At 36.4% G+C, this 21472-nt stretch overlaps 1 protein-coding gene across 2 annotated transcripts in view; it reads right to left on the bottom strand.

Moving 5' to 3' along the window:
- LOC117159334 (thyroglobulin) overlaps window positions 1–19705 on the bottom strand; it is a 34465-nt gene extending 14760 nt beyond the window's left edge. The window contains exons 1-2 of one of the 2 annotated variants that reach the window (XM_033339072.2): window positions 18823–19705; window positions 17469–17991 (exon numbers count right to left, since the gene is read on the bottom strand). The gene's annotated coding sequence lies outside the window, so the exon portion shown is untranslated. Of the gene's footprint in view, window positions 1–2512; window positions 2629–17468; window positions 17992–18822 lie in introns of those variants that run through there. The other variant, XM_033339073.2, reaches the window with a different exon arrangement.
- Window positions 19706–21472: the final 1767 nt, after the last annotated feature.

The following is a 21472-nucleotide window of genomic DNA, read 5'->3' as shown; positions in this document are numbered from 1 at the left end:
CTTCTCCCTTCATGATCACTGTAAGATGTTTCTTTAATGTCTTGAATGAATGAGCTTGAGATTATCATATTGCTAATAAGTGCGATGGTACTTTTAGAGGCTTAAAATATTATAAAACATTTTCTAGGAGATCTATTAATGAATCGTAATGCATTTAAGTGCTAGTAAACTCTTGAAAACAGAGCAGATGTCGTGCAGATAATATTAGTTGTTCAATACCTTATTGGTATGTCTGTCTCTCTAAACTGCAGAATTCCATAATATAAATTAACTAAAAGAAGCGTAATTTCTCTTGTTATCAGGGAAATTATCGCCATTATTGGGAACGTTTATAACGTTAAATGAATTGTGTCTGTCTTCATTCCTACCATCTTCCTTGATTAAAAAAGTTTGACCTGTCGTTTCCATAATGGTATTATTAAGCCTGTCCTTAAAAAATCCACATTAAGTATGTCTTAATAAAACGACACTAAAGGAACTAAAAGAAATATGAAACTAAGAAATCCTTTTTCCTCTCAAAGAAAAAAAGAACAAATAACTTATCAGTACCAAACTAATTCTCTTGTATACTTTCTTGTATATCAAAAACTAATTTTCCACTAATATTAAAAGGAAGAGTACGAAAATATAAGAAATTTCTTCTTTCATCATATAAAACGTAACGGTACATTTTCTAAACAGAAAGAAGATGGGATAATAGCTGCAGTATTCAACAATAGAACGATCGTTGCGCAGCGGTCGCGGATTGCAATTAATTTTGCAGTTCAAGAACATCGACCCGATGTCGCTTTATCTTTGTCTCGCTGTTAATAGGCAGATGGAAAATAATCTTTAATTCTATAACCGGTTGCAAGTGGCACTCTTGGAAAACTGCATCTGCGGCGTGGCCAAAGCGACGAGGACGACGCGCTCGTGCAACTTAGGGATTCCCTTCTTTAAAAGGGAGAATAACAATGGAAGTTATGTCTCCTTATTCGTTATGCCGCGGAGAATATTCTAATGCGTTCCTCTCCGTTATTCATGAGCCCCAGAGTCAGCTTCGAGATCTACGAATTGTCGGCGACGTTTTCGTTTCTTTTCACCTTCCTTTGTTCCTCGTTACAACTTCGACGTCGGCGACGTTTCTTCGCCCGCCACCACCCTCCCACCCATTCCGCTCTGGTACACGGATATTTTCATTGTGGCCACCGTTCCAACAGGGCTAAAAAGATGATTAAAGGTAAAAGAAAAAAGAAAGGGAGATTTGCTTTCCCCTTCCTGTTTCTCATTCCCTCGCCCCTCGCGGTATCTTCGATATTTTCCCTCGTAAAATTGTTAGAGCGAAACCTCAGGGTGCCTGGTGGAAAATTTTAAACAGTTTCATGGATCTTTTAAACCTTTGATGATGTAATAAAATGGCAAGAAATTTGGAATGAAGAAGTTTAGTTTAGAAAAGAGTTATTTCTTTGTCGTATCTGATGCAAAATAACGTATAATTTCGAGTTTTTCATTTTTTTAAACGGACCAGAGTTTTCTAAAATTTACGAAACTGAATTTATAATTTCAACTGATTCACTGACTTCAACTAATATTATGGTCTCTTTCGTTTGCCACTTTTGTAAACCTAATTTTCCCATATCTCTAAAAATAATGCAGATACTCAAAATGATGAAAGTTATTAGCCATGCTATATATTTCCTTTGCAGTGTCAGATAATCGTCGATAAGAATTATATTAGATATTAAGAAATATGTAAATCAAAGCAGCCTCTAGTAGCTTGTTCTTCCAACTTTTTTTCCACTTTCAACGTGTCTTTCACTTTGTTTGCGCACGTTTTGTTAAATATTCTCAAATCTTGGGGCAGTCTCTTACATTAATCCCCCATCCTTCCTTCAGTGTGTTTTGCTTTAATCTCAAATTTAAACGAGCCACTCACTTTTAATAACGATACGGAACTTCGTATTTTTCATGAAAATTCAATTTAAGTCTATGGGAGAACTTCCAAGCTTCCCTTAGAAGTGTTCGTCTCCCTTTTCCTTCGTCTTCATGTTCTTCACGATATTAAATGCACATCGATTGTTTCATTTAGGAAATGCAAATAAGAACCACAAACCAGAAACCATATAACAGGTAGATTATAAGCGTTTATGCAAATTTATGCTTTTTACGAGCACTGAAAAAGGATAAAAAAAAAAAAAAATACTGCGATATATTATGAATTGATTAAATTAATGAATATTTTGGATAGTTCGTATATTTTTGCATTTATATTTTTATAACTGTGTTATTTAAATTTCAACCTCCTGCATATGCATAAATATTCATAATTCAATAATGAGATACAGTGGCCATTTTTTACAGGCGGCCAATTTTTTTAGCTCAAAACGCTTTCCGAGAAATTCATCTTAATAAGAGGGTGATTTTAATTGCTTTTAATAAATTAATTTTTTTTGTCATTATTGTGAACCTTTCAGAGATATTTATTATCACGTTATTATACTTTTCATCCTCTCATACTATACATATACGGTACCTTATAATCTTCCATGATCAAAACACCTTATAGTTTATACGATGATCGGCTGATAAGTAATGCACACTCGTCTGTATCGCAAGAACGAAAAGAGTTAAGGCTCTGCGTGATCGCTCATTTTATAGCTACAGCCCTTCTTTATAAACATACCGAGTTTCAATAAGTTTGTTTGACGCAATCACCAACAGTAACGTTTAGAGTGAGGTTGAATATCAATGCGATGTCAACGAGATTCAAGCGAAGTGCAGTAATCGAGTTTCTGATGGCGGTAAACACTGCGCTTGCGGAAATTCTTCGCCGTTTAGTAGCACGTATATGCCACGATATTAAAGACCATGAAGCGTTTACGAAGACGTCTATATGCCGGATTTGGAACTCGAACTGGATATCATCGCAGCGTGACAACATTCGGCCGCATACCGCACGCACAACGCTTGACGCTTTTGCAAATTTAGAATTTCAAATTGTTCCACGCCCGCCTTGAGCCGGAAATCTACTGGCCAGCTAAGCCGACCCAAGGCGATTTGCTTTAGCGCATTTATGCGGAACCGTTTCCATTGACAAGTTAAAGTGGTCAGGTCAAATGTTGTAGTTCAGATCTGACTCCTTCCGATATTTTTTACCATTTCTTTCCCGAATAGAAAGGGACCTTGGAAAGTATTCATTTCATGTCAGACGATAAAGTCAAGGCAAGTGTGAAGTCGTTCGCCAAAAGTAGGTCGACAGAATTCTGCATTGGCAGATTGAAGAAGCTCGTCACCCGTTGACAAAAATGCATCGAAGATAGCGGCGATTATATTAAAAAATAAATACGGTGTTTTGTATCTAGTTAATTGTAATTTTATTTTCTTTTTTTTTTAGATTATGTATTCTGAGATATAGGCGAGTGTGCATTAATTATCAGCCGACCTTCGTATCTTTAAACCTAATTAATTACATATTTCTCTTGTTAACCGTGTCCTATTAACGCCTGAAGACTATCGTGGTTGGAATTTCTTCCTATGCAAATTTTGTTTCAACCTTTAGCTACTATAGAACGAGTGTGAAACTTTCATTCTACCTTTCTGTATAACTTGTAATGATAAATAATTATTTAAAAAAAGATGTTTTCAATACATTTGCTATTGTTTAATCAGACTTGCATCTCTCCCTTGTTAATGTATGAAGGAAGAACACTTATATCTGTATGTGCGTAACGATGCAATAAACATTAGCGGTCTGTGAGACCGCCTATAGCAATTACGTATGTGTCAACGTCTACAGCAGTTAAGGATTATCATCATCGTGATGTTATTTCTAACCATCGCAAACAACAATTCCTCTATTTTTTACCCAATGTCAAATAATAATAAAACAATCACTTGCATTCATATACTGGATAGAAATATCACTCATAGTGCTTAAGGATTCTTAAGTATTAAAATTGTATCTTCAAAATCATAGATTCAACAATAAGCAAAAATAGTGTTATATATTTTTCTCGTGTAATCTTCAAATGCAAGAGATCTACGTAGCATCACGAAATGTAGAAGAGAGGACGATTCTTATATCTGCCATTTCAAGCTTCGTACGACACCGGGTTTGCGTCGATGGCGAAATTACCAACGGTTACATCCTCTGGGAAGCCTTTGAATTTAGGGTATATCCCGTCCGTATGAATAATGCATCGAGAAAGAGAGCGTATTCGCGACTCCCTTCATCCGCCATCGTTCTGGTAATTACATCGATGATCACGTTAAGATTACTCCGGAACGGTCGTTACGCAGCTATTATGCCGAAAATTCTAATTTCTACGCGGCCTGCTAGTAATTGATACCCAAAAAGCGTGGCCCGCGCTCTTCGCATATCTCCGCAACAATTTCATCGTGGTGAAACGTTTAAACAAGGAACGTTGCCTTGGGATATTGCCTGTGGCAAAATTGCTACGTTATAGCAATCTCTGCGATTACAAAGTCACAATGGAAAGAAATTTTACTTTCGATTGTCCGTAGGCTAACGCAGTGAAAAATGTAAGGGATTTTGATAAATTTTTCGAATTTAGCTTTATGATGCTATAACTTTCCTTCCCTTCTCGTTTTAGAGTATACTTCGTCGAAAAGAATAATGGGGAAAGTTTTTACTATTGGTTAGACTAGTATATGAGTATCCTGAATTCGGTTCTTAATCTGTTCTTTTCTTTTTCTACGATAATAAATATTTGTTATTTAAAGTTTGTTATTGGAATTATTTTTTATAGATAAATAGGTGAATTGATAATTGAAATCGCATAAAACTGGAATTTACGTACAAATTGCTCGACTTTTGAATGTTGAATACGAACCATGTGTTCTGATAATAAAATGAAGAAATTGTCTAAGCGACTCAATATTTTATATATAAAATTTACAAACTATCTAATTTTTGTAGCTAACTGTGTCGTTTATGTTCCTCGGAAATTATTTTATAATTTTACAATGATCAACTGTTTGCTGATTAACTAAACGAATAGCAGAACTTTCCACTTTAAAGCGAATATCGACTAGATGCTTTTAACGGTCATCATCGAACTGACGTAAACAGGTGACAGTAAAGAAGTTTTGAAGCTTCCGTCCCATAGCTTTTATGTCCATATCAATCTCTAAAATTAACTCATCTAACAACAACTCTCGAACAAGTGTTTTAAAAATCATTTTAAAAACTCCCACGCCAAACAGATTCTGTATTGTAATTTATTATATTATATAATTTATTATATATTATATTATATTATATTATGTTAACAAAATACGTATTCCCTTTCATAGGTTCGATGATTAAAATACAAGATCAAAGCAGCACAACAGGACTGTTACACTATATCATATCTCCATGCTTCTCAAAACATCAAACCAAATGTTTCTTCCCTAATTTTGATCTTTCACTGAAAAAGTTTCGACTGGGCCATCGAATTACAACCTAAATTCAATTTTCTTAGAAAAGCAAGGATGTCGCATGCATTCTTTCGTCGACCTACGTTTTGGTTTCGGATTTCCAACGGACCAGAAAACGGTCCATGGGCCAGAAAGATCAGCCTTCTCTCCCAAGGCTAATACACACAGGATGTGGGTCACTTCGTCATCATCGGTGTTCCTTCCGGGTCGAGCTCTCTCGAGTTAACTTTCTATTGTCATGCATACGTATATAACCAATCCTCGATCACAAGCATGGACTCATCCGTGCGTCATCGGTGGAACACTTTCGTGGAAAGGTACTTTTAAATGAGTTTCGAGTGGAGTGGTCTCTCCCATAGGTCGTCGACCGATGGAAATCGTGAATGACCTCCACGAATGTATAAATCCATGCATACACGTGCACATTGTACACTATCTTGCATACACTATCGTTCAAAAGTAAGTAATTTACTTACTTTTGACAAGATACGTTTTAATTACAAAATTCCGGTCATATCGAACTGCGATGATTTTATTCGTCGCGATCACCATAGCTACAACGATATAATAACATCGATTTTTGCGAGTCTATACCTGAGCAATGATAAAACCGGCGTTTCAAGTTATTATACTCTATAGAACTATTTTGTTATTTGACAAATTCTTTATCTTGAGATTCTTTGATTTTTCGAATATATGTAAAACAGATTAAGAAGGACCTTTTAAACTGATGTAATGGTACAGTGCATATACGAACGTTGTGGTGGACCACTTGCACAAAAGAAGAAACGGAAGAACAAAGAAGATCCTCCAATTCGACTGCATCCTTGTTGATAAGTAGCTCAGTGGTACAAGCGTAGGCTCGACGAAAATAGAAAGTATGTATGTATCGTGGAACGTTTATATCATCACTATGCCATAGCATGGTCAGTGCATTATAGATCATCGGTTTGAGCCGTTTATTAGTACTTCCTACATTTTTTCCCGACTTTCCTCCGCTAGAAAGCGACCACGTTCCCCTCGAACGATCGACTATTCGTAACAACTCTGTAACGTAATTGTAAAGCGCTAATGGAAAATTAATGTGGGAAATGCATAACATATCGAAAAACATGTGGGCTTACGTAAACTTGAAGACTTCGACACGATTCGTAAATTTTCCCCATAAAATATTGGAAAATATGTTCATATAATAAAATACTGAAATATTGTACCATATTTAATTATATATTATGAAATATTGTATATATTTTGTACTATGTTTTAAAATATCCATGATAAAGATAATACTACAAATACAATACACGATGAGAATATACAAAAGTAAAAACATATTTTAAAATAGATTTTAGAACAAATTCGGGAAAGAGGGCAAATTTTTTAAAGCTAATTCCGACTTAGCTCAATAAGGACAAAGGAATAATTTATCAATATGTTATAAATAGTCAGGTTTCGTTAAATCTTATAAACTTGTCAAATTCCCTTCAATATACATTGAAAAAGAGACCAGCAGAACAATTAACTTCGAATAGATACTACAATCTAATTTCAAACTTCGTAATATGAATTCATAATTCCAAAACTTCCCCAGTGAAATGAAATAAAAACTAGGGAGAATATGAAATACTCCACGACAGCCAACAAAATGACTTTCATCCAGCTCCATCCATATGTAAATTGGCTATCTTTGCCTATACTGTACGAACGTCTCGTTTGCCATTGATAATACCACTTAGAATAGAATTTCCAGGAAGAAAATTACCTATGAAATCCACGGATCTCTTCCGAAAAGCCTGGAAAGCGTTCCTTGAGAGCGACGTTTGTTGTGTAGCCGATTGCATCCAGACAATAACGAGCATTACCTTTCATACCGGAAGTACGCGTACAATATGCAAGCCGGCGATATTGCGCGCCATTAAGAAGATGCCCATTCATGGCTCAAGCAGAGGAACGTTTCCTATTCTTCCGCAGGAAACAACTTTCCACTTTGGTTCCTCGTTGTTCGAAAACGTTATACGCTAAGTGCTGAACACTTCTGACTTGCACGTTTTCGCAAGAGTCTCGGAACACCGATTGAGAAAACGTATTTTCACGTCGAGGAGACATAATCACGCCACGTTGTCAGTGCTCCTTTTATTTTCGTTGAAGTAGCAGCTTGCAAGATTCGATTCGTACATGTTAAGATACATTATATATTATATAGTCGTTTTCTTACTTGTGCCTTCGTCAAATGCCTAAATGATCCATTTGGAGCAGCACTCTATCGTTCATAAGTATCTTCATAAGTTCGGTCGACGATACTTGGATCGATTCGTGGTATGTGAATTTTACTGAAGTGTACAAATTAATAATGAATTAGAAGCAACATTGATTATTTTGGTTATGGAATCGACAGACCGTAAATCTAAATTAATAAAAATAAAATAAAAAAATAAAAATTAATAAATCTAAACATGGCAACTTTTGTATATAACAATATTTTAGAATTTGCTATGTATAATAGTAGATATATTTTCTATTTAAATATCAGCAGCTGTATTAACATTGAAAGTCCGTCTATTAATTTAGAAAGCTCTTCCTAATCTGTCTTATAATTAAAAAGATAACAAATCTGAGGATAAAAATCTTGTAAAGTGGCAAAGATTAGTTGTGTGAGATATAACAATTACAAACGTCAGTTTTATTATTATTACATATTGACTTTCAAAAATCAATTTAATCAAGCTATAATATACTATTATACGTAGCTGTATAGAACAAAATCTATAGAATAAAAGCTATAGAATAAAATCAATGCAGTTTTATTTGATCACAATTTTTGTAATTAAAATACATTTGATCGAATGTCAGCAAGTCTCCGCATACTCTTGGACAAGAGTGTACGTTTACAAAGAGTCAGAACGTCGATAGAGATTCGAGGAGTGGAAACACACGAGTTAATGGATTCGTCCCGTGAATCCGAACGAGTAAAATAAAAATGTCCGCTAATAAGTGTGTTCCATGGTTACATAGAGTACCAGCTACGTTTAAAACCAGCTTTCATGTCGCTTTCTCTGCAAACAATTTCAAAGAAGAGACTCGTTTCGAAAGCGGATATATGCTGAATTCTACGACCATGGCCTATCAGTCCAAACTGAGCATCCCCTAGGCTTTGTTAGTCGATGTTATTTCACCGGGCTCGTCTGTTGCGATACACGACACCCAAAAACGAACGCTCTAAGGTTTCTCGAACATACCGTGCGGAATTCATAATTGGACGACATGTTGTAATCGTGGATGTTGATCGTTTATAATAGATTGAAGCAACATGATATTAATTTGGAAGATTGATGAAAATTCTAGTATCCGAAAATTCCAAACTATACATCTATTTAAGTGTCAGGCTTCAATGTTTCTCATGATAACATTGCAATTAATATCGAGGATAGCATATATTGTAATAATATTGAACTAACTTATGTCTCGTGTTCTACTGTTGGAGACATTTGGTAATATATTTCGTATTTTATTGCGTTAATCATGAACAGTCGTAAATTAAAAATAAGAATGTAAAAAGATAAGTATATTAAAAATATTCAACGCAACAAGATAATCGGCTATTGAAAATGATTATCAATAAAAATGTAATTAAAATAATGTAACGTAATATTCGAACAATCCAATTATGATTGTATAAATCGTACATTATAATAAAAACATTTATCTGACGACTTAATTGGCCTCATTTACAAGCTATTCCCTTGATAAAGAAATTGCACAAATTTTATGAATACAACCGTGTGTAATTAGTAACTCGTTTGCCTGCCCGTTGGGGCATGAACACAAAAGAGCTCGTGAATATTCACCGTAACACGCATAAAAGATAAGTGAAAAATGAATGACTAATATTATCGTAAAATCTAATATTAAGCAAATCGATACTAAAATAATATTAAGATACTGATACAAAAAAATCACCGCTAACTTTTACTTCATTCTATTACAATTAAATATTATAGAACGATTCTAAAATTTTCCACCTTTATACAAAAAAATCAGCCTGACCTTCGCTTCGTACTATTACGATTTAAAAAATTATAAAACGACTCAAAAATACTATTACAATTAAAAGTTATAAAACGCTTTTAAAATTTTCATCTTTTTTTATATAACAAACACTAGTTATTACGATATTACAAATTAAATTAATAAAATAATTTCGAAATACTATTACACTTAAAAATGATAAAACAACTTCAAAATTCTGACCTACATTCATTGCTCTCTACTTCCATCAAACATCGCTAATAAAACGATTTAAAAATTCTGACCTATCTTCATACAAAAAGGCTATTCTATCCTCCAACTCGCGAAGCAAACAATAGAAATTAATTCTGTATACCGTCAAACAGAGGACAAAGGACCGACACGTCACGATGAAAATCAGCATCAGGAGGAAATCGCAAGGGAGCCGGTGTGTTCCGATCTGATTAACTCTCCGATGTGTCCGATTCTCCGATGAACTGCGAGCCAAAACGCGGATACTCGGCGATATCGGTCGTTCCAGATCATTTCTATGCCCCGTTGGCGGGTAGAAAGTTGGCTACTTGGTGGAAAAAGCGTATTTTCCACGCGCTACTAATGATACCAACGTAATGCTTTCCTCCTTTCGCGGCTCGCATTGTCGAACCGCGTGAAAAGGAGCGTTTTCAAACTGTCGCCTGGCACGCGACGGAACAAAGAACGAAGCCGGGCGAAACAGGTCGAGGGAAAAACGTCGTGGAGAAAAGGAACAACAGGATAAAGAGCGAATAAAAAAAAAAAGGAAAGGGAAAAAAGAAAATGCAACGCCGGAATAACAGAAAACAGAGGAATGCTCGAACATTCCTCGAGCGAGCGTGACGCAACCCGTTGTTCGAAGCCTGGCTACTGTGTGTACTTTCTATTTGACGCGTGTGCTATTGTTGTCGCCGTTGAACGACGCTGTGCAATGGGGACGAAGGAAAACTGGTTACTGAATGCCATAAAAGCGGATGCCTTTTCGCGAGACGTCGAAAATCGTCGAAACTCTGAGGATGTGTTGTTCCATCATTGAAAAAGAAAAAGATTGAGAGGGGCTTTTTACTTGGGAACATCTTGCCCGACGACTCCTTTGAAATTTAAAACAACTATAGAGCGTCCTTGCACAATTAAATCAATATCGTTTACGTAGATTACTTTTATGTGTTCGTGAAAGAAACGTACAAAGATGTAGATAATACATATGATATGTAAAAATAAATAAAGCATCCAAAGTATTCGTTATAACGTTTGATAGATGGAACGACTTTTTATCTAAATTTCCTTTCCTTAGTTATATTCGCAGAAATATAACATTGCATAAATATCTGCAATCTAATTATCAGCGAAACTTGACAAGTTATGATTAGAAATTTAGGATTGCGTTAGGATGCTTGCGAAAATTTTATAAAAAACCTTGCCCATCCTCGAAAAAACTAGCTGTCGATAACACATCTAAAAGTGAATGTCTTTTCGCGGGAAGCTCTAACTGGCTCAACACTCTGCATTTCTACTTCTGAAAGAACATCAAGCGTGATTCTTGACGTGGAAACATTTTGTTCGACGACTCATTCAAAATTCGAGAAAGATATACCAGGAACCATTGGTCCTGTCCTATGGGAGAAAGCAACGTATTGTAAGGACGTACAAGGGATAAAGGATTCATCCAGTTCGAATGAATACGGGATAAACGAGCGGCGGAAGCACACAGAGGTTCCTCTCTATTTTCGAACGAAAATCGCGATCCGGTCTCCTGAACCGGCGAATGGGGACGTTCCAATTTTCTACAGGATCTTCTTCGGGGTTGGCAAAGGTTTGGAAAAATGATGCAACGATACTTTTGTCGCGGCAATATCCCTCGATGTATGTATATCGTGTGTACTTAGTAAAAATGCATATATTTGGAAAAATTTCATGCTGAAGCTAGTGGATAAAAGTTTCGACGATAGCGTAGTTTTCGTGTAGATGGGCACTTGGGAGAAATCAGGACTTCGTTGTTGGATTAAAGTAACGTTAGTAGCGAAATTTTACAAGTTACCTAGTTATGGCTGTTGTGGAAATTTTCGCACGTTAGTATAACAGGTTTGATAATATGTACAAGTTTCAACTCTTATTTTCCAATACACGAGATGGTGTGTTTTATTATATTCATAATAAAGGTGTGTCGTGGAAGGATCGATACCTTTCTGTTTTAGCGTCATTTGTTTTGTGTTGAAGTCATTAGCTAGCAATCGTGTAATATGGGTCATACAATTTTATTACGGTCGTTTGACGCCTCAACAATTTGTCGCTATAATACAACTTTTATCAAAGTCAGTAATCCGTTATGCAAATACAAAGAGGATTACGGTGAATTCATTGGTCCCTCACTCCCCTCACCTAACAGCACCAGACATTTTCCTTCGGGAATACTTGAAAAGTAAGGCCTATGCAAACAAGTCCGGACCACGGTCATTCAAGATCTCAAATTCGAAAACTAATACGAAAGTTATTCGCAGCTCAGATCCAATGACCAAGAATTAATGATTGGGAACAAGACCAATCAACTTTTTCGTTATCTTTTCTCAACTTTTTCTCTCGTACAAAAGATGGGTCACATTTACGGATAACCCATCGAAATAGAAATTCAAAGTTTGATGTGATTAAGATACGCGTTGATACCGTTCGTGAAAAAAGGATCCAATCTTCTGTTCCAGAAAAAGCTCGAAGAAGACGCATATCCGCGTGTTTAATGATCTCGACCGCGCCCACAAAGGAGGATAAACGATTTCTTTGAGGAGAACCGCGACCGCTTTCTTCGTGAAACGCTATTGGAAACTCTTTGTGCCACTGGTCTCGTACCACGAAGACAAAGTCGGTGACTACGAATCGGTTGATCCGCGAATATACATGGCCGACCAAAAGGATCAAGGAACGCGGTGAAAATTCCGATTTTTTGGATAGTGTCAACGCAATCCTCGGGGTTGCAGTCCAGCTAGTTGGCTCGATAACAATCGAACGTAGAATGCAATAGGATACAATAGTATTTTGACAATAGTCGACAATGAAAGAACGTTTCGATCGGAAACTTTCGGTTCGTGCAAATGAACCAGCAGATTTTTAGTCCTTTCACATTTATGGATATATCTGGTGAAGCAATTTTGTTCAGACGATACTTGGAATAAGATATCTGATGCGTTTGATATTAGTATAGTAGTATTTAATATTTATTGGATATCATTATTTAGAATTGACAAAGTCACGCATGAATACACGTCTGGCTTAATAAGCGATTCTATAAAGTAACAAAGTTATTAATGAGCGTGCTAGGATTTTTACCAGATTTTTTAGAAAACATGGTAAAAGTTTAAGCCCAGAGATGGAAAAAGTCCATCCTTCGATTTCTCTTCATCTAATTTTTACTTTTCTCAAAAAAAAAAAAAAAGATTTCGAACATTTGATGTAAATAGTAATTCTATAATATAATAGAGATATTGGCGAGCTTCCCAAAATTTTATCAGATTTTACAAAAGCGTAAAACACAATAGAAAAAAAAGCTGGCATTCGTAAATTTTTACTTTTATCGAAAAAGGTCTCAAACCTTAAATTTAAAATATGCTTGGATAATATAATAGAAGCATCGTGGAACATCCCAGATCCGTTTAAAATTTTTTTTAAGCGTGGAATAGTAAAAAAAATTAGGCTTGGACATGGACGACCTAGTTTGCCTGGGATGAATGGAAGACTATGTTTGCTTAGGGTTGAAAGTATAATAGAACTTACGGTTAGTGTTCTTATCTCTGCCACGCCAATAAATGAGATGTCTCAAACTATTTCTTACAAAGATCCACGAACGAGATACCTTGTGTTTTGTTGTAAAAGAAAACGCGAAATATCTGGTTCAGAGCATCGCATAAACAACATTGCATCACAAGATATCTTATCCACGAATACAAGAGGATTAACAGAGCGTTATTTCACTCTTTTGTGACACAGTTGGAACAGAGAAATGCAAAACGATGAAAACAAACGCAGAGTCGTTATGGGTTAGCAAAAATTAACATAAACGAGATAGTAAAACGATTACTAATGTCTCTGCCCAGTGACAAATACCGATTACGATTATTTGTGGAGCTCAAACTGCAGGAAACTGGCTGCTGAATATAATCAGGCAAGTATGCATTCATTGAATAGTTCGTCACGACCAGTGAAATGTTGTTTATGAAACGTTACCTAATGGACAAATAATGAAATTAAACAAATATCAAGAACAATAAGAATGAAATGCCCAAAATGAGAACAGTATGATTTGTTATGACAATAGTAACGAGCTTCGATCTTGTTTTACGTGTCAATATTGATTAAATATACAATATTCTCACGTAATAAAATATAAAATGATGGAAGACTGGCGCGAAACTTTATAACGGGTTCGAAGTATCGATTCTCATTACTCGTTCGAGTAATTACTTGAAAATTGCAGCCATAGTCGGTTTCATTGCTCCAAAACGCGTTTCCGCGCCTCTAAAAGCACACATTGTAATTCTAGATGCGAGTATCATAAATACCAAAGCTGAATTTCTACTGGATCGAAATCCCTCCCCAATGAGAGTAGTAATTGTTTCCCATTTAAACAATCATTGCTGCACACGCTTCTGTGGTACCTCCATTTCCGAGCTTTACGTCGCGCGGTGCGACTAAAATATCTAACAAAATCGTTTCGTTTTGATCTTTGATCTATGCGAAACCTCGCACATTTTTCGTTATTTACGTTTGTCGGATATGCACGAACATCCACAGCTTACTAATTATAATTTAACTCATTCCAAATATATATTGATTTAACTAAAATCAAGTGAATAGTCAGGATTACTAGCTATATATAAATCATAAATCATAAAAGTATTAATTAAATCGAAGAAGATTTAAGATTAAAAGGGAGAAAATTCAACGTGCCCAAAATGTTAGGTAATATTGTCAATATTTCAAGATTCACAACGAAAATGTAGTTTATCAATAGATATTGATAATATTGTATTACCAGTACAAATTGATCCTTTTAGTTGAGAACATTGAAATATTGGCAATATACAAGTTGTATCGTGGACAGGAAACGAAAAGACAATGGTAAAAATTCAAACAAACAGGTGTTCTACCTATCCTTGTTTCAAATTTACAGCTATTTTTATGTTTCAGTAATCCGGAACATAGAAGGTGTCCCAAATGATTACTCTCGATCTGTATTATTCGATATACACCTGGAATTTTTGAAAAATTGCGAGATTCCTTAACACGACCACTGTGAGTTTGTATACAGATCGAGGCTAACCATTTCGAGCATTTTTTAGAAAGGTAAACAGCTGCAGATTATTGAAACACAAAGATGGTTATAATTTTGGAACAAGATCAGATAGGACACATGTTCATTTTCATTGTTTTCGTGCCTTTTGTTCATTCCTAAAGTGACTCCCATATGTTATGATACACCCTGTATATTGATATTCTCGAGGCAACCTTACGAAGTCCCTGTCCAGAAGATGGAACACATGCGAACTTAAAAGACCGTTAACAAGCTCTAATAACATCGCGCCACGAACACGGTTCTCTCGATTCCCAACACGTAGAATCAGTCGCAATTTCGAACAGCCTCGGTGGAAGATTACATTCGCTATTGAACAGCATCGATTCCAGCGAGCAAGTACAGCCTTAACAAAAGACGCACGTAAGCCATGGCGAGGGAGGAATGCAAAGAAAGCGGGAATAATTAATACCCGGAGCACATCCTCGCGCAGGGAGACGTAAGTACGTGAAACATCGTGTTAAAGAATATTCTCTCACTCGAAACGCCGTGGCGGATTTGAGGAAAACACTGTACATACGCTACAGCTCAAAGGTATTCGAACACTTGTTTATTCTCGACAAGGTGTATTTTAATTAGAAAATTACGGTCAAATCAAACTGCAATGATTTTATCCTCCGTAATTGCTATAGCTACGTATAATAATACATTATAACTTGATTAAATTGATTTTTGAAGGTCACGTAACAATACAACTGACGCTTGTAATTGTCATGTCTTATAGAAGCTGTTCGTTATTTGACAGATTCTTTATCTCCACGTTCTTTGACTTTTGAATTATAAAATGGATTAAGGAGGGTCTTCTAAATTAATAGAAGCACTTCCCATGTTAATAGAACTGGAGACATTTTTAACAAATGTATTAATACATATATATAATAAATGCTGAAATTTATTATTGCTATGTTTTTTAATAACTAATCTATATTTATAACCTGGCGATTCCATAAGAAAATATAATAGTAAGCGTTGCCTCAAATACCTAATTCATCATTATGGAGTTATTACTCGTACGCTTCGATAAAATTTACATACTGTTATTACAAATCGATCGATGCGTCCGGATGCTTATGAGCAATAGTGTACGTACAGTACATATGTGTAGACATGTAGAAATTGCATTCTTGCCGCTTTAGAAAGTGCACGCACAAGTGGACATGCTAACTCGTGGCTCGGTGGATTTCACAGGAATTAATTGACTCGGTGATTCGGCCAGACTTATCGTTGTGATTTACGCAGCGCGATTCCCATGAATTTCATGCGTGCAGCTTCCATAAGAAAATACGTGTAATTTCGGTATTGTAATTTCTAACGGGGAAAAAAAGAGAGAGAAGAAAAATGGAATAGAAAGATAAGAACAAAACGGGAACTATAATAAGTAAATAGAGAAAATCGCGTGCACGTGATCCGCCGGTTGGCCGAAGGTTTTTTCGGAGCGATCACAAAGCAAGAAACGGTGTAATTGCAACGTTACAGAATTACAAATGAAAATAGTCCAAGTTTAATTTTCGGCTTGAACGCCCCTAATATGTACGATCCGTGGAAGAATATTCGCTATATTACTGCATCTCAAGATAGGGAAGTAATTAACTTTTTAATAAATTTGTTGCTTAATACCGGAAGAAGATAATTATTTTTAATCTCTTCAATTGTACTTAAAAATATTAAACGAGATAATATTAGAAAATATTTAACAACAACGTAAACTCCCTTTGTATCTTTTGAAAGAGGAACTCTGTATATCTACATGTGTACCAATATCCCCTCAAAAGATGAATATTTTATAAAGTGCAATGTACGTACGAAGAATTTCCCTCTTTTAATTTATTGTGGCATTTGGCTTTTTTAAATATTTCTATGTTGCTTGTAAGTTGTAAGAAAGGTACAATTTTAACGTAGAATAAAAGGAAATTGTTCGGGGAATAGGTACATGTATAATTGATATATGGTTAGGAAATAGCAGAGCTGCAACTTGAAAAGAAATTGTTCTAGGAGGATAATGCAAATTTAATGAACATCCCACGGATGAAGTCGGCGTTTTCAGAACGCGAGACGAGGCAGCTTTCGCGCGCGATGGAAATTCATCAAGCTTTACCGGAGCATTTTTAATCAACCAGAATAAGAAGATAGGTACACACACACACACACACACACATTTCCATATGTATATACATATACACAAGCGAGTCACTGCAGCTCACGGGCTCACAAAGTGCTCGTGCTCTCAACTCAGAAGGAGTATCCCCTTCCGTAAATAAAACAGCGAATAACCGCGGCCAGAGAAGCTCTGTCTATTAAAACCGAAATAAGATCCACCGTGCGAAATCACGTACCATCATCTTCAAAATCCAAACGGCGTCGTAATCCACTTAAATTCACTTTGAAAAGAAAAGAGAAGGAAAAACATAGTTTCCAATTCAATTAGACAAGGAAAGATAAAGTAAAAGAAGCGAAACAATTTGCGTTAAAAATTTTCTAATTCAATAACAAATATATATACTCAACAAGCTTTCCCAATTTAAAAAATGTAAAGGAAGAACAGTTTCAATCAACTGGATGTCGATCCCACGGAACGCGACATTTCATAGCGAACGCAACGGAAAATCGAATGAATCGGATGAAAAAAAAAAAAAAAAAAACGAAGTGGAAAAATCAATTCGTGTAGACGTACCTCGATTTCTATAATTCACACGCGTGGAAACGTGCAGCCAATTAATCCTTCGTTCTCCGTGAAACAATCCGTAGATCTCCCTCGTGATCTTTTTTCTTTCTTCCTCGCACTGGCTCAACGTAGAAATCGCAAATATCGCGTAGATTTATACGATGATCGTTGCACTGAATCGCAAGCCGTTCCCGTTCGTAAAGAGAAAAGCAGACACGAGAGAGCAAACTTCGATTCGAAATTGCGGTACCGCTCACAGGTAACGCGCCTTTCGCCGCTCAGTCCGCGCCGAATGACGTTCGTATACTGTCCTGGCTCGGTGCGTTCGGCGGAGCCGGCCTCGTATGATGACCCCCTTCTAGAATTCTACGGCCCTGTCGACGTACGCCAGTCTCTGGACACCGGCGTAACACCAGGAAACGTGCAACGCCAATCCTACTGGCTTCGATCGTTTTACATCGAAAATTTCGTCGAAAAATTCCAACAAAATCGTTGGATTACCAACAATGTGCGATGCAGTACTGATGAATTTCTGAAAAATTTTGTTGAATTAAACATCTGGTTAAATAATAGATACATAGAGAAATATTTAATGCTTTTTTGCAGTTTTTTGGTATTGCTAATAGTCTATAGTTTCGTCTTCTATATGTTTTTATGAGATTTTTTAAGCGGTTTTTTTTAAATAGAAATTTAATATCTTTAATAAACAAAAATTACAGCGTAAAAGGATTTTTTTAGTTAAAGCTAATTTGTTTTATAATAGCGAGTGAAATTACTTTTTAATTGGGTTTTCCTTTCTGTATTTAGTTAGCTAACTAAACGTTAACTTTTTCTCGACTTTGTGAACGGAATCGGTGTTTTACGGTTTTCACCAAAGAGTATCGAGAAAGAAATAAGGTGGTCGGTAATCCCTGTAGCTTAAATCGATTCACAGTGGTTTTTAAAAATATTCTACTCCATTAAAACTACTAAAACTAAAGTACTTAGTATTTTTAACTATAGCCACATGAAACTTTTAGGCAAATTTAAACTTTGCTTATACCCTAATGCAACATTTCGCACGAAATAATCACCTCCTGTTTAAATGATCCTCGTACTTCATTTATTACAAATAAAGTTTAAAATAATACTTTATTCACGACACAATGGTCTGTCAACTGACAACGTTCCTGGAACGATTTGTCACTCTGTAACATACCAGCCTGTCTAAAATATCGATCACGCCAACCGTTTCTCTATCACGCAGAGACAAGCTGCAAATATCTGTAGATCAACCGACTTCCCATGAAATGTTCCATACGTTTTGGTTCTGTTTCTATCAACCGGAAAGGTAAAACTTGATGATGATACGTTCGATGCTTACATTTCAATAATAGATGAAACGGGCGATCGATCGACCAGATGACCCAAAACCATCCGGAATTACACTGCGTCACAGTCAACGGCCTTTGCCTACGAAAGACTCGATCTCTTCGTCTATCACGATGGATCCATGTCCCTCTTAGCCTCTCCTACTTCGATACTTCCTATTTCTTCTTCTTCCCTCCTTTCCTTCTCGACTCCTTCTCTTTCGTTCTTTTTTTCCTTCAAGAATAGTCGGTGTGATACTCAGCGGGAGGAACCTTGGGAAAAATTCATGTGGCTCGCACAGACACGTCCGGAATTCGATTCTGGAACGTATTGCTCCTTCCAACTTTACGGTACTCCACGTAGTATTGCCTATAGATTGTAGACGCGAAAAAGTGCGGTTGCAGCGGCCGCATCCGCAGGGAGGCGAACCAACACGGTAAGAAGCCGGGAGAGGGAGGAGATAGGCACTGGTAAAACTGAGCACCACCCATCTTTCTTACCTTCCATTTTTCTCACCGAAAGGATCCGGTGTAATTCTAGCGCGCACGCTGAAAATTAATGTGGTTCGAGCTGGTACGCGCGGAATTCGATCCAGCAACGACCCGCTTCTTCACCTTTACGGTACTCGCGCGATATCCTGGGCTATAACCGCCATGGAAATATGCAGTGAACCGCGCCCGTTTCGCATTGCCGTTTAGCTTTGCCGTTTCGCACGACCGTCCATTGCTCTCGTTCACCGGCCCCCATCGTTGCAAACGTGCAAACGAAACGGCGCTGTTTGGCAAGCGTAAACGTTCCATGAATTTCCTCTTCCTCTGGCGGACCACTTCTTCTCTTCCTCTGCGCGTTACCGGTTGCGCTGGAAAGATTGGAACACATTTTAGAATTTTCTACGAGAAGTTTCTCCAAAAAACAGAAATTCGAAGGAAAACCATTGCAGATTTAGCGGCACTAGCTACCTAAATACGAACTTCAACTCTCTTGGTTTTTATGTAATCTACCGAAAAAGTGTAACACCTGCGGAGAGGGCGGTAAATAAGCTACAACGGGGGCGCTTTGAAGCTGGCTGGAATTTAAAAGCTTCTCTGTGTTTAGCCCTTTTTGGCATGTCAAAGCACGATAATATTGAAATGCAGAAGTAAACGAGTGTACTTTGATATACATTTAGAAAAAAAGATAAAAGGGCAGAAGAGATTGGTATTTGATCAAACGTTATTTAAATGGAAATTTAACGTTTAATTAATATCATTTACCCTCGAATATTGGGCAAAAATATTTCTAAACAGTACAAAATATTAATTACATAGTTCTACCTCGAACGGCAACTTTCGACCCTATACATAAATCATGAACCAAATATAAACTATACGTAGAACGTATCCATAATCTATATGTTCAATCAACTGCGGATCTACATTGTATTTCGTGCATCAAATTTATTTTATGGCGTGTTCAAAAGCAGATGTACATGGCATCAGACGCAGACGCGAATGTTACCAACTTAGAGAAGTAGGAGGGTACGAAGAGGGAGAGAGAAAGGAAAGCAGGGAGAGAAAAGACGAGAGACTTTTCAAGTTGTATGCCATTCCAACATTCCTAGGTGGCCCCGAGGCGCTAAACGGAGTACCGTCATCGCAAGGAAAGGCCCAGTGACCGACATTCCCCTTTCCATTCTTCCTGATACTCCTTTGCCCGGATCTTGCCGCGATACTAACGTATACACGGCGACGACCTGTAGCGGGTATCGTAACCGGAACCTCTGGAACCTTCGCCCTGAATTTCCGTACGAACCAGCCACTCTCTCGAGTACGAGGTCAAATTTTTCGGTTGTTGGGCTAACGAACCTTGGGAAAACTACGTCTACCGCTATTGATATATCGAAAGCATTCGAATCTTTTCTTGGCTATTAACTACGTTCATTTCCCTTCTATTTTCTTTCTGAAAATTATTACAAAGCAGCATACGATATTTTAAAGAAACTTTTAATTTACGTAGATTTTTAATATTAAAAATTATGTAAAGTTATAGATCAAAGACTCACGTTTCATTTATTCATTCTTTTTTTCTTGTCAATTTACATTATTAGATTCTGTTTTTTAATATCGTAATTATGACAAAATTAGATTAATATTGTCGTCATTTCTTTCTTCTCTTGGACTCTATAATTTTATTTCTTAAACTCCTGCAAAGTACTTATTATCCTAATATATTTTTCGTGTCTCGATAAAACAATATGTATGTTATTTATTTATAATTTTCAATAATTCACTTACTTCTTTAAGAAATAAGTGTTAATCACTTTTATGCGACTGGAATAGAAAAAGATTGTATTATTTTAATGAAATAAATTGATGCATATACCTACATATATGATAAGTACCTCGCTCGACTCGCGAGCGTCATTTCTTAAAAAGCCTGTATACAGTTACAACGTTATGTATCTTTTACGATCCATCCATAAAAATCCGGAGAGCGGAGACCTACATTTTCACCAGCATCCTGCGAAATTTAAATAATGCAATTTTAATAAATAATCACTATTTTTAACGTTGATTCGTTTCGTTACCGTTGGAAAAGAGCAACGCGACAAAGTCACGTTACACGGTAATGCTGCGTAATGCACATATGTTAGTGATAAGTACAATTTCAGTTGAATCAAGCGA

The sequence above is a fragment of the Bombus vancouverensis genome, chromosome 14 (assembly GCF_051014615.1).
Source record: "Bombus vancouverensis nearcticus chromosome 14, iyBomVanc1_principal, whole genome shotgun sequence".
In the NCBI taxonomy this organism is placed as follows: Eukaryota; Metazoa; Arthropoda; class Insecta; order Hymenoptera; family Apidae; genus Bombus; species Bombus vancouverensis.
The sequence above is the reverse complement of the archived record's forward strand: the minus strand, read 5'-3'. Positions and strand labels throughout refer to the sequence as shown.